The 11,585-nt window shown below is 43.9% G+C and overlaps 1 pseudogene; it reads left to right on the top strand.

The window, feature by feature from the left end:
• Positions 1-10,097: 10,097 nt before the first annotated feature.
• LOC149459928 (uncharacterized) lies at positions 10,098-11,163 on the top strand (annotated as a pseudogene).
• Positions 11,164-11,585: the final 422 nt, after the last annotated feature.

An 11,585-nucleotide genomic window follows, 5' to 3' on the forward strand; every position in this document is an offset into this window, starting at 1 on the left:
TGGGCAGAATATACAAAACACAATGGATCAGCACCTTCTTCACACATTAAAAAGATGGACAGTAACTCTGTTCCCATCTCATTCTCAGCTGTGGGGGATAGGCTCAGGGGGATGACCCATGAATAGGTCACAGTGCAATCAGTAAAAGGAAGAATGAAGAGAGAGGGGGAGGGCAGGGGAAGGGATAGAAAGAAAGAAGAAGGGAAAATAATTAAGGGAGAGAGGGAAGAAGGGGGGAGGCAGGAGGTACAGGACAAGAGGTGAAGGAGAGAATACGAAGCTGTGAGAGGGTTGAAAAGTAATAGGACCCCTACTTCTCGGATTAACAGGTGGCAGAGAATACCCTGTAAAAGACAGGTAACCAGTAACTTTTACAGAGATAGCTGTCTCACCTTCACCCAAGCCACCTATCTATATCTTATTGAACTTATTGGGACAATTTTGGCCCAGGTACATCAGTTTATACAGGAGTATTAACTAAAGATTTCCATTGTTGAACAGTTGGGGGATGAGGCTTTTTCCATTGAGTAAGATTGCCTTCCTAGCACAAAGCGCTGTGTAGAATACAAAGAGTTTTTTAGTTTGGGCCTCTATGTTGTTACAGATCCCTAACAGTAATTTGATTGGATTACAAGAAATACATAGCTTATCAATCGTGTTAATATCCTTTACCACTCCATTCCAGAACTCCTGCACCCATGAGCATGACCAAATCATATGAAAAAATGTACCTGGTTCTGAATAACACTTAGGGCATATTAAGGAGGGAAATAGGTAGGTAGAACATGCATAATTCTAGATCCTTGCCCAGTTTAGGAATAACTACAATGACTGCCTGGGCCATGGAGGCTGGAAGGGCACCCTTTTGCAAAGCCTCAACCAACATTGCATGGAGCTTGGGAGTTAAAATTTCACTGTACTGTTTGTAAAATTAAGGAGCAAGACCATCTACTCCTGGAGTTTTCCCAGATTGGAGAGCACTCAGGGCCTGCTGTACCTCTTCCAGAGTAAGTGGAGCATCTAACTGTTCCCTAAACAAAGTGGATAGAGTTTGAAAATCTATCTGGTCTAAATAAGAGGCCAATTCATCTGTCAAATAGGTCAGCTGAGAAGAGTACAGGGAGTTATAGTAGGAATAAAACAGACATCAATAGCCAGGTCAGTTAAATACAGGCCATTCCCATCTCAGATCCTAGCAATACTGGTAGTAGGTGTTTACTCTTTAACCAACCAAGCCAAGAGCCTCCATTTTTTTCACCCTGCTCAAAAATGCGCTATGATTGGGACAACTGTTTCTTTCCCGCTGCTTCCATGTGGAGGAGTATTACCTCTCCGTATGTTATCTGCATATACTAGTAAGTAATAGGATTACAAGTAACAGTATACTGTGATTCAAGTGTCTGGGCCTTGTGCTCCGTACTCTCCATATCAGCAGCAGTGGCTCGTTGGGATGCAGATATAGCAGATTGATAACAACCCCTGACATAGGCCTTAAATGCATCCCAAACAACTTCAGAAGAAGTCAAACCTTCATTCAGAGACCAGTAGTCCTGTATCTGCAAGAAAACCACAGGCTCTATCCTATCATCTGAGACCCAGCCGCCATTTCTGCTCTGAAGGGGGGGTCATGGTTTGTAAACTACGCACCATAGGGGCATGATCAGAGATACCTCTAGGGCGCATAAAGACCCATTGAACTTTGGATGGTAAGCTGCTACTAACTTATATTAGATCTATCCTAGACATAGAATTATGGGTAGTAAAGTGACAAATGAAGACTCTGACATCAGGGTATTTCCACAGCCATACATTATATATTGTGTAGAGAAGCCCACTTAGAGCGTGCGTAATCTACAGCAGCATCAGACGTAGGCTCATCTAAAGATGGAATTGGGAGCAAATTGAAATCCCTTGCAATTATAATATTATCAGTAGCATAACCATATAGAAGGGTAGTCAAGGTATGCACATATGATGCGTTGGCTGGCGGGGGCACATATAGACCTAAAATAAGCATGTCAATTGCATCAATGACTGCATGTACCAGTGCATACCTTCCCTCGGGATCTAACTTAATATCCAACAAAGTATAGTTAAGAAACTTGTGAATTAATACATTGACCCCACGAGTATATGCTGAAAAAGTTGCATTGTAATAATGGCCCACTCAGGGTTTCTTTAAGCTCTAAACTCTACTGCCCACTAGGTGAGTTTCCTGAAGTATACACATATGATGATTGTACTTCTTCAGATAAGTAAGGACTGGCGATATCTTGATTTTAGCATTCAACTCCCATACATTCCAGGAGAGAAATCTTGTGGGGCCATGAGAAAGAGTAAACTATAAATCTAACAGGATAGAAATAGTTCCAAAGGCCAAGTGTAAGGTACGATCCCAGCACAATATATCTACAGAGAGTAATCCCACCCACAACCCAGTACCCATGTACAGTGATAAAAAAAAACCTTGCAGTTGAAGTTGAAAACTACTGCTAAGAAAATTCCCCAACAAACAACAAAAAGTAGCAAAACCGAACCTAGTGCTTAATACCGAAACAATAGGGACAATCCCTATTGGGTGGGGGGGGGCAATACCTGAAAGATAGTGAACATAAATACACAAAACTTTTGTGTGACCTGCTCAGTCTGCAAACAGTCCAGTACAAAGCCTGTGGGATAATGGGATCCCACATAAAGTCTAGGGAGAAAACACATAACCATGACTAAAGGCACAAACTTAGGTACATAGGGGCTGTCCTCCTCCCAAAATCCCAGGAGGGGACTTCAATACCCAGCTAACAAGGGGTTGCAGAACAAGCTCATGGATCTTTCCCATGGATAGGTAACATCACCAGCTGCTTTAAGGCAATCATTGAAGGTATAATGAAGGCAGATATCGAGTAACTCAGCCATGTAAGTGCAGTGGCCCCCGGCCCAAGCAGAAGTATTAGGTAAAAGTGCTAGCCATATCAGTGGGCATGGGGCAGGGTATCCAGCCATTGTGAGACATCTTCAGTAAAGGTAAAATAGCTGGTAGACTCACCATCCTCCACCCGGAGGGGAGCCAGGAATAGCATACTTTATTTTAACCCTCAAGTGCAAAGTTGGGCCTTGATGTGGTCGAAGGTCCTCCGGAGCCTCTGAGTTTCCACCAAGTAATCAGGAAAAAGCATAAGCTTAACATTTTTATAATGCAGTGCCTCCAGTTTCCACATCTCCCGCAGCACCATGTCTCTATCTCAGAAGTTGAGGAGACAAAAGCTGAAGGTGCATGGTGGAGTACCTGGCAGGCCCCTCACCAGTGGCATCCCATGACCCCTCTCTACCATGAAAAAGGAATAAAATGATGCCTGAGGGAGCAGCATGTGCAGTAAGTGCTCCGTGAAGGCCACAGGATCTTGGCCTTCAGCCCCCTCCAGCAAACTGACTACCCAAAGGTTATTCTGGTGGTTCCTGTTCTCGATGTCTTCCGCTCCAGGTTACAGGGATTTCACTTTAACCTTGAGGGTATGCAGGGAGGCATGGTGTTCACAAACAAAGTCCTCCAAGTCGCCAATGTGCCTCTCCACCTCAGTAAGCCGATCTCGGAACTTTTTCCATGTCTCTCCTAATCAGCCAAATGTCAGTCTGCAGAAGGTCTATCTTAGCAGTGAGAGTGGTCTGACAGACCGAGATGGCTTGCATAAGAGCAATAAATTGAACGGGCTCCAATGCCGCAGGGCCCCCTGCTTCAGTGTGGGTAGCCATGTTAGGACGGCCCGAGGCGCCTTTCCCTTTCACAGACAGGAACAGTTTAGGGATGGAGACCCGCTTATGTCCAGTCCCAAAATGACCTCTGGTCATGCCCTGAAATGCCAAGGTGTATATCGGGTCACCTAGAGGGGTAGACCCCTATACAAATTTGATAAATGCAACAAGCTGGTGCAGAGCTTTGGTCATCCAGGTCACCATCTTGACCACGCCCCCATTAGCTAATTCTTAATTAGGCTCTGCACAGCCGACATTACTGCCATCAGTTGGTAGATGACAACTGTTTTGCAGGCTTTACTTAAAAATGTTAACTAAACACCTGTCAAAAAAAACATTGATTTTAGTGTATAGTGCATTTTTTTCAAAGCAGCATTATTTTGAAGTAGGAAATAGGGTGGGAGATTTGTTGGAAACTATTGCAAGGGACCAGCATCCATCTGCATAAACACTATATTGCCAAAAATATCGGGACGCCTGCCTTTACATGCACATTGTCAGCGCCTGTGGTAGTGAGCCCTTGTAGATAGTCACTTGAGGTTCCCCAAGGGTGCGGAGTCGAAGTCCGAGCCTACTTCTTCACTAGAGCCCATGATGGTGGTGATGGAATTTCAGCAAGCTGGGACCAGGTCGCGGCCCCTAGGTACGCCCAGCTGAGGATGTAATGTGGAGACCGAACTCGGGAGCAGCGTACACTGGGAGGAAACAACGGAATCTGATACACTAGCCAAGGTCAGGACGGGCGGAATACAGTCACAGTCAGAGAACAAAGCCAGGACCGGTACACAGGTAATCAAATGCGGGGTACGGGAGCTAGCAACACACAGGAGCTCAGACAACTAAGAAGTTGCTCAGGCAAAGTGTCCTAGACTGAGCATGTCTTATATAGGCAGGCACACAAGGAGGCAGGCCAGGAAGTGATGTAAGGGAAGGAAATACAACCCAGAGAAGAGAACAGCAGACAACACCCATAAGTGAGCACAGACAAAGCACACATGTGAAAGGGATCATTAACAGCACTGCAGCAAGGAGGTAAGAATACACAAACAAGAAACTGCAGGCTAACTTGTGACAGTACCCCCCCCCCCTCTTACGAGGTCTGCCCACTTTTTTAAGGCCAGGCTTAAGGGGAAACTTCTGATGAAAAAAATTCCAACAGATGGGGTGCACAAACATCAGTAGGAGGAATCCAACACCTCTCCTCAGGAACATTTCCTTCCAGTCAATTAGATGCAAGAGCTTCCCTCTGATGTATTTGGAATCCAAGATTTGTTTGACTTCATACTGACCCGAAGTACTCACTATTGGGGAAGAGTGACGATTAGGATGGGAAAACCTGTTGATGATGTACGGTCTCAGAAGAGAAACATGGAAAACATTAAGGATTCTCAAATGTGAAGGTAGAATTTAAAAGCAAAAGGATTGACCTGGCGGAGGATGGTAAAGAGCAAATGAACCGAGGAGCAAATTTTATAGAGGGTACCCGCAGATGGATATTCTTGGTAGAGAGCCAAACCTTGTCACAAGGGAGGAATTTGGGACTTACTCGGCGATGGAGATCTGCAGCTATTTTGTACTTGGAAGCTGCCAGTCGTAAATTCTTGGAAACCTTTCTGGGATCATGGGTTATGAACAGGAAAGTACTTCGGACTGGATCAAGGTCTTTTCCATAACCGGTATACAATTACAAGGCACTGCAACCAGTGCCTATCGCTTCAATACTGAGCCTGGGCAAACTGCTATGTGGACTGAATTAGAAGCAGAGATGAAGTGGGTATTTAGTGAAAAGTCTTCTCTCCCCACAGCTGTGGCATGTAAGCAGAAAATAAGGAAGACGTTGTGGAGTTTTTTAAAAGGTTTATGAAAGTGTGGAAGGAAGAAGCAGGTTTAGTTACTGAAGGACCAGTGGGCTCCTTGTTCATACGAACATTCATTTCTAGTTTGAAAAATGAGTCAGGGCTCATGGTGAAGCAAATGATTTCTGAATGGCCAAGTTTAACAGTAAAATAATTTACTAAGAAAGTTATAGAAAAGGATGCGGCAGGTTGTTTTGACTTAAAGGGGGTCACAACATTACATTATCAAGGGGGCTTTCAGCACTACAACCCAGTGCATGCTGGACCTGGGGATGATACTAGAGAACATAGAAAGTTGGGGAGAGGAGAAACAGCAAAATGGACAGGACAGAGATGAGGAGGTCAGAATGGAGGAGCTAGGTGCACTCATTGGAAAAGCCATCTCTCATTCATCCTTGGTTAATGACTTATTGACCTCCATTCATTTACCACTAAAAGTTGCTATCATTCATTGTAAGGCACACACTCATGGCACAGACTCAATTGCTAAAGGAAATGCCCTGGCAGATGCGACCACAAATACGGCTGCCAGTGCCACTCAGGCTCTTGTACAACTTCCTCCCCTAATGCCCCCTTCCCTTACCTGGGAACAGGTACTTCAGGATATCCAGGCCTTTGCAACTAAAGAGGGCCTGGATTTTTGGGCTTCACCAGCTTTGGAACTGGACTCTAATATAGGGCTTATCTCCAAAGAGGGAAAGCCAGGTATCCCAAAAGGAAGTGCGTCCTTATTAATTTCACAATACCATGGTATAGGACACAGGGGATGGAAGGTTACTGCGGAACTGATAGCCAAAGATTTTTACATATTGCACCTTCCCTCACTTTGCAAGGCATTCGTGTGCAGATGCATTGAATGCATAAGGAATAATCCTAACATTCCTAACAAACCCACACACGACCATTTGCTATACCCTACCTCACCTTTCACACATTTGCAAATTGATTTCACTCACATGCATAAGACAGGTACATGAGAGGAGTATTTGTTGGCTGTAGTGGACATGTTTTCCAGATGGGTAGGGGCCTTTGTGACAACAAGAAAAGATACTAGGACTGTAGTTAAAATCTTGACTCAGGAAGTAATCCCAAGATGGGGATGCCCGGTTCAGATAAATTCTGATAACGGGACAGCTTTCACATCCAAAGTATGTCAGGAACTGGTGAAACTGCTCCAGGTTGAGTGGAAGTTTCACATTCCCTATCATCCCCAAAGTTCTGGAATAGTGGTCAATCAAAGACAAGGTTAGGAAGGCCACGCGAGGAACTTATCACAAATGGAAAAATGCACTGCCAGCAGTCTTGGCTGAGATCGGAATGACTCCTTCCCAGACAAATGGTCTTTCCCCATTTGAAATCCTAATGGGCAGACCATTTCCCACTCCTTGGACTAAGAAGCCTCTAGTAAAAGAAAGAAAGAGGGGATCTGAAGCAAATTCAAGAAGAGTATTGTGGAAACTTGACTGAAAAACAGTGTTTATGGCAATGTGGCTTGGACTCTCCTTTTGCCTTTACAGGAACCAACCCACTCCCTTGCACCGGGTGATGTTGTGGTTATTAAGCAGCTGAATCGGAATAAGAAGCAAGAATACCCCTTTGGACCTCCAACTACAGTGGTTGCGGTGACCCAGACGGCTGTCCTAACAGAACAAGCTATGTTTGGATCCATGCAAGCAGGATAAAGAAGATTCCCCCCAAGCCTGAAGGACCAGATATAGATAAAGGAGGTGAAGCAGGTGTTTTAAAACCTTGAAGAGTGAGCAAAGCATGTGGTGAAGATGTCCTGGCTACTCTTGTCCCGGAATTCTGGGAAATCACTGTTCGGACTATTTCTCCTAGTGCTGATAGTGTTTTTGCCAACGTGGATCATCTCTAACTGTATATTATTATTATTATTATTATTATTATTATACAGGATTTATATAGTGCCAACAGTTTGCTCAGAGCTTTACAATATAATGGGAGACAATACAGCAACAATACAGTTCAATACAAGAGGGATAGGAGGGCCCTGCACCTCGGAGCTTACAATCTAGGAGGGAGGGGCTAGTGGTACAAAAGGTAGTAACTGTGGGGGATGGACTGGTAGGAAGAGTAGGAGATTCCATTATTAGCTGATGGCAGGATAGGCTTCCCTGAAGAGATAGGTTTTCAGAGATCGCCTAAAAGTGAGCAGAGTAGACGATAGTCTGATAAATTGGGGTAAAGAATTCCAGAGGATGGAGGAAGCTCTGGAGAAGTCCTGGAGACGAGCATGGGAGGAGGAGACAAAGGAGCTAGAGAGCAGGAGGTCATGTGAGGAGCGGAGAGAACGGTTTGGGTGATATTTGGAGACAAGATCGGTGATGTAATTTGGGGCAGAGTTATAACTGGCTTTATATGTAATTGTTAATTTTTGGAATATTATCCGTTGGGCAACTGGAAGTCAGTGGAGTGATTGGCAGAGAGGGGTGGCTGATACAGAACGGTTAGTAAGGTGCATGAGTCTGGGAGCAGCATTCATGATAGACTGAATAGGGGATAGCCTGTGATTCGGTAGGCCAATGAGGAGGGAGTTACAATAGTCAAGGCGAGAGATAACCAGGGACTGAATAAGTTGCTTAGTGGTTTCCGAGGTTAAGAACGGCCGTATCTTGGAGATGTTGTGAAGGTGAAGTCTACAAGATTTAGACAGCGATTGGATTTGGAGCTGAAAGGACAGATGGGAGTCTGGGATTACACCTAGTACCCTGGCATGAGGGGAGGGACTGATGATTGTGTTATTGATCTTGATGGAGAAATCAGGGGAGGGGGCACGGGCTGGAGGAAATGCTAAGAGCTCAGTTTTAGAAAGATTGAGTTTGAGGAAGTGGAGTGACATCCATGCTGATATGTCACTTAGTAGGTTAGTAATGCGAGAGGAGACTGAAGGGGTGAGGTGAGGGGTAGAAAGATAGATTTGTGTGTCATCGGCATAGAGTTGCTACTTAAAGCCATGGGAGTTTATCAAGTGACCAACGGAGGAGGTGCAGATGGAGAAGAGTAGGGGTCCAAGGATGGAACCTTCAGGGACCCCTACAGAAAGAGGAAGTGGAGAGGAGGAGGCAGAGTTAAAGGTAACGCTGAAGGAGCGCTGTGATAGGTAGGAGGAGAACCAGGAGAGCGCAGAGTCTCAGAGGCCAAGAGAGTGGAGTTTTTTGAGGAGGAGGGGATGGTCAGCTGTATCAAAAGCTGCAGAGAGGTCAAGTAGTAAGATTATGGAGTAGTGGCCATTGGTTTTATCAGTTAGTAGATCATTAGTGAGTTTTAGTAGGGCAGTTTCAGTGGAGTGTAGTGAGCGAAAGCCAGACTATAAAGGGTCAAGAAGGTTGTTGTCAGTGAGGTAGGAGCTCAGGCGATTGTAGACTAAGCGTTCTAAGAGTTTAGAGGTAAATGGCAGCAGGGATATGGGTCTTAAGTTGTTCATGTTGGTGGGATCTAGGGAGGGCTTTTTAAGTATGGGAGTGATGTGTGCATGCTTTAGAGTGGAGGGAAAGGCACCGTTAGAGAGGGAGAGATTGAAGATGTGAGTGAGGGAGCATAGGATGGAAGAAGATGATGACCGTAGTAGCTGTGAGGGGAAAGGATCCAGGGGGCAGGTAGTGAGACAAGCTTCTGAGAAAACCTTAGTGACCTCTTCGGTAGTAGCAAAGTCAAAAGAGTTAAGTGTTGAGGGAGGTTTAGTATAAGGTATGCTAAGTGGAATGGATGTCTGTGCAGTGGCGATGGCCCTACGAATTGCATCAATCTTGTTTTTGAAATGATTTGCAATCTCGTGAGCAGTGAGTGAGGTACTGGGTGGAGGTGGAGAAAGTAGAGAGTTAAAAGTAGAGAAGAGACGACGAGGACTGGATGACAAGATATTCATGGGAGTGACAAAGTAGTCTTGTTTGGCAGCATGGAGGGAGAAATTGTATGTTAAGAAAGCAGATTTATATAAGGTAAACGCTTGGTGAGATTTGGTTTTATGCCACAATCACTCCAGTGCTCAACTATGTCGCTTAAGATTTCTGGTGTGGTGAGTCTGCCACGGTTGTAATGGTTGGGGCCTGATGCTTCATGTTGTTAGAGGAGCAAGTGAGTCTAATGTGGATGAAAGTGAACTGTTGTAGACAGCAGTGGCCAGGTCAGGGCAGGACAGGGGAGAGATTTTATCATAGAGTTGGTCAGTTGCAGAGTGGAAAGGATTAGGGTTCAAGTTGTGAAGGTTTCTGTGGGTAATTGTTTGCTGCTTGGAGGGATAAGTGTTTGAAGACAAGGACAAGTGTTTGAAGACTGGACTTTTAGGTTAGGTAATGTCTCAAGTAAAGGTAGAGGAGCATGCAGTGAGTCAAAGTTGAATTTTTACCTTAGTCCAGATTTATCTTCTGCATACTACACCAAGGATAAAGTATTAAATGATACTTTAGTAGATGTTATGGATAATAACAAGAATCCTGCTTTAAGTAAAGTATATACCACCCAAATGATTTAGGTATGATTAGTGCCATCTGTGGCTCACCGTATAGTAGTGATAAAGAAAAATGGGAAATTGCTGATAATAATGTTGAAACTTTTACTGGGAAAATGTTGTTGCTTAAGTTCAAATATACTTATGCAAAAAGGTCAGGATATGATAAATGTTGGATACGTAGTAAATTACACCCTAGCACTTCTAGGATCCCCCTGATAGTCTCCCCTCTGGGATTTCTCCCCTTTCTTAATGGGTCCCCTCCAGTATTCTTGGTCAATATATCAGCCGTGTATGAGAATAACACAATATCCTTCCATATAGTTAGTAAGACACATCCTCCAGACTGGTGTTTTAGTTTAGGTAATGTCTCAAGTAAAGGTCGAGGAGCATGCAGTGAGTCAAAGTTGAATTTTTACCTTAGTCCAGATTTATCTTCTGCATACTACACTAAGGATAAAGTATTAAATGATACTTTAGTAGATGTTATGGCTAATAACAAGAATCCTGCTTTAAGTAAAGTCCTTGCCTTTTTGGCTCTCACAGGATACTCCAACACTGCACAAAAGCTCATAGGTGTTCGATTTATGTCACTTGGGAATAACACTTATATCTGTTGTGAAAAGATCTGTTACTCCTAAGATACCTTTAGAAGCCCAGGGATGGTGTTACCTAGGTTACTCAATACCCGTCATGGGAGTTCTAAGAGGGAAAGGGGATGCATATCAACACTTTCTTAAAGCAGGGCCTCATCCAAAGTATCCACTAAGGTACAAACAGAAGTGGGAACTGTTTCTAGATGGGGATAACGTTTGGGCTTGGTTTCCATCATGGACAGATTGGGGAATGAAGGTAATGAATAGATTGAATAAATATTCAAACATTCTAGATGACATAATGTAAAAGAATTCAGCAGATATTGAACTCCTAAGCGTAGAACAAAGAGCAATTAGAAATCAGTTCGAATTTCATAATTTTGCTATCGAGTCCATGAGTGCTGCCCTAACAGGATTATGCAAAATGACTGAGGAATATGAGTGCTGTACCTGGATACATAACACTAGTTTTGAGGTCCCTGATTATTATGAGTAGAGATGAGCGAATCAAACTTGGCGAAGTGGAATTCGTTTCGAATATTAGGAAAAATTCGATTCGCGTCGAATCCAAAAATTAGCAAACTTTGGATGCACGAATCAAATTTTTCCCGATCGGCCGATTTTCATCCCTTCTACAGCCGGCAAAAAGTGTCCCTGCAGAGAGCTCTGCTATTTCTGACAGTTCTCTGACAGTTCCTTCACATTTACAGCGGTTGAAACATTGTATCTATTTGTTTCCATTTAGGATACAGATGTTTTTATTCGGAAACAAATAGATACAATGTTTCAACCGCTGTAAATGTGAAGGAACTGTCAGAGAACTGTCAGAAATAGCGGAGCTCTCTGCAGATACACTTTTTGCTGTACTGGAATTCTTCTTATTTTCATCCTACTTCTTCTTCTTCTTCTTCTTCATCC

This window comes from Staurois parvus, unplaced genomic scaffold (assembly GCF_062004578.1).
Source record: "Staurois parvus isolate SC_StPar_1 unplaced genomic scaffold, SC_StPar_1.0 ptg000243l, whole genome shotgun sequence".
NCBI lineage: Eukaryota > Metazoa > Chordata > Amphibia > Anura > Ranidae > Staurois > Staurois parvus.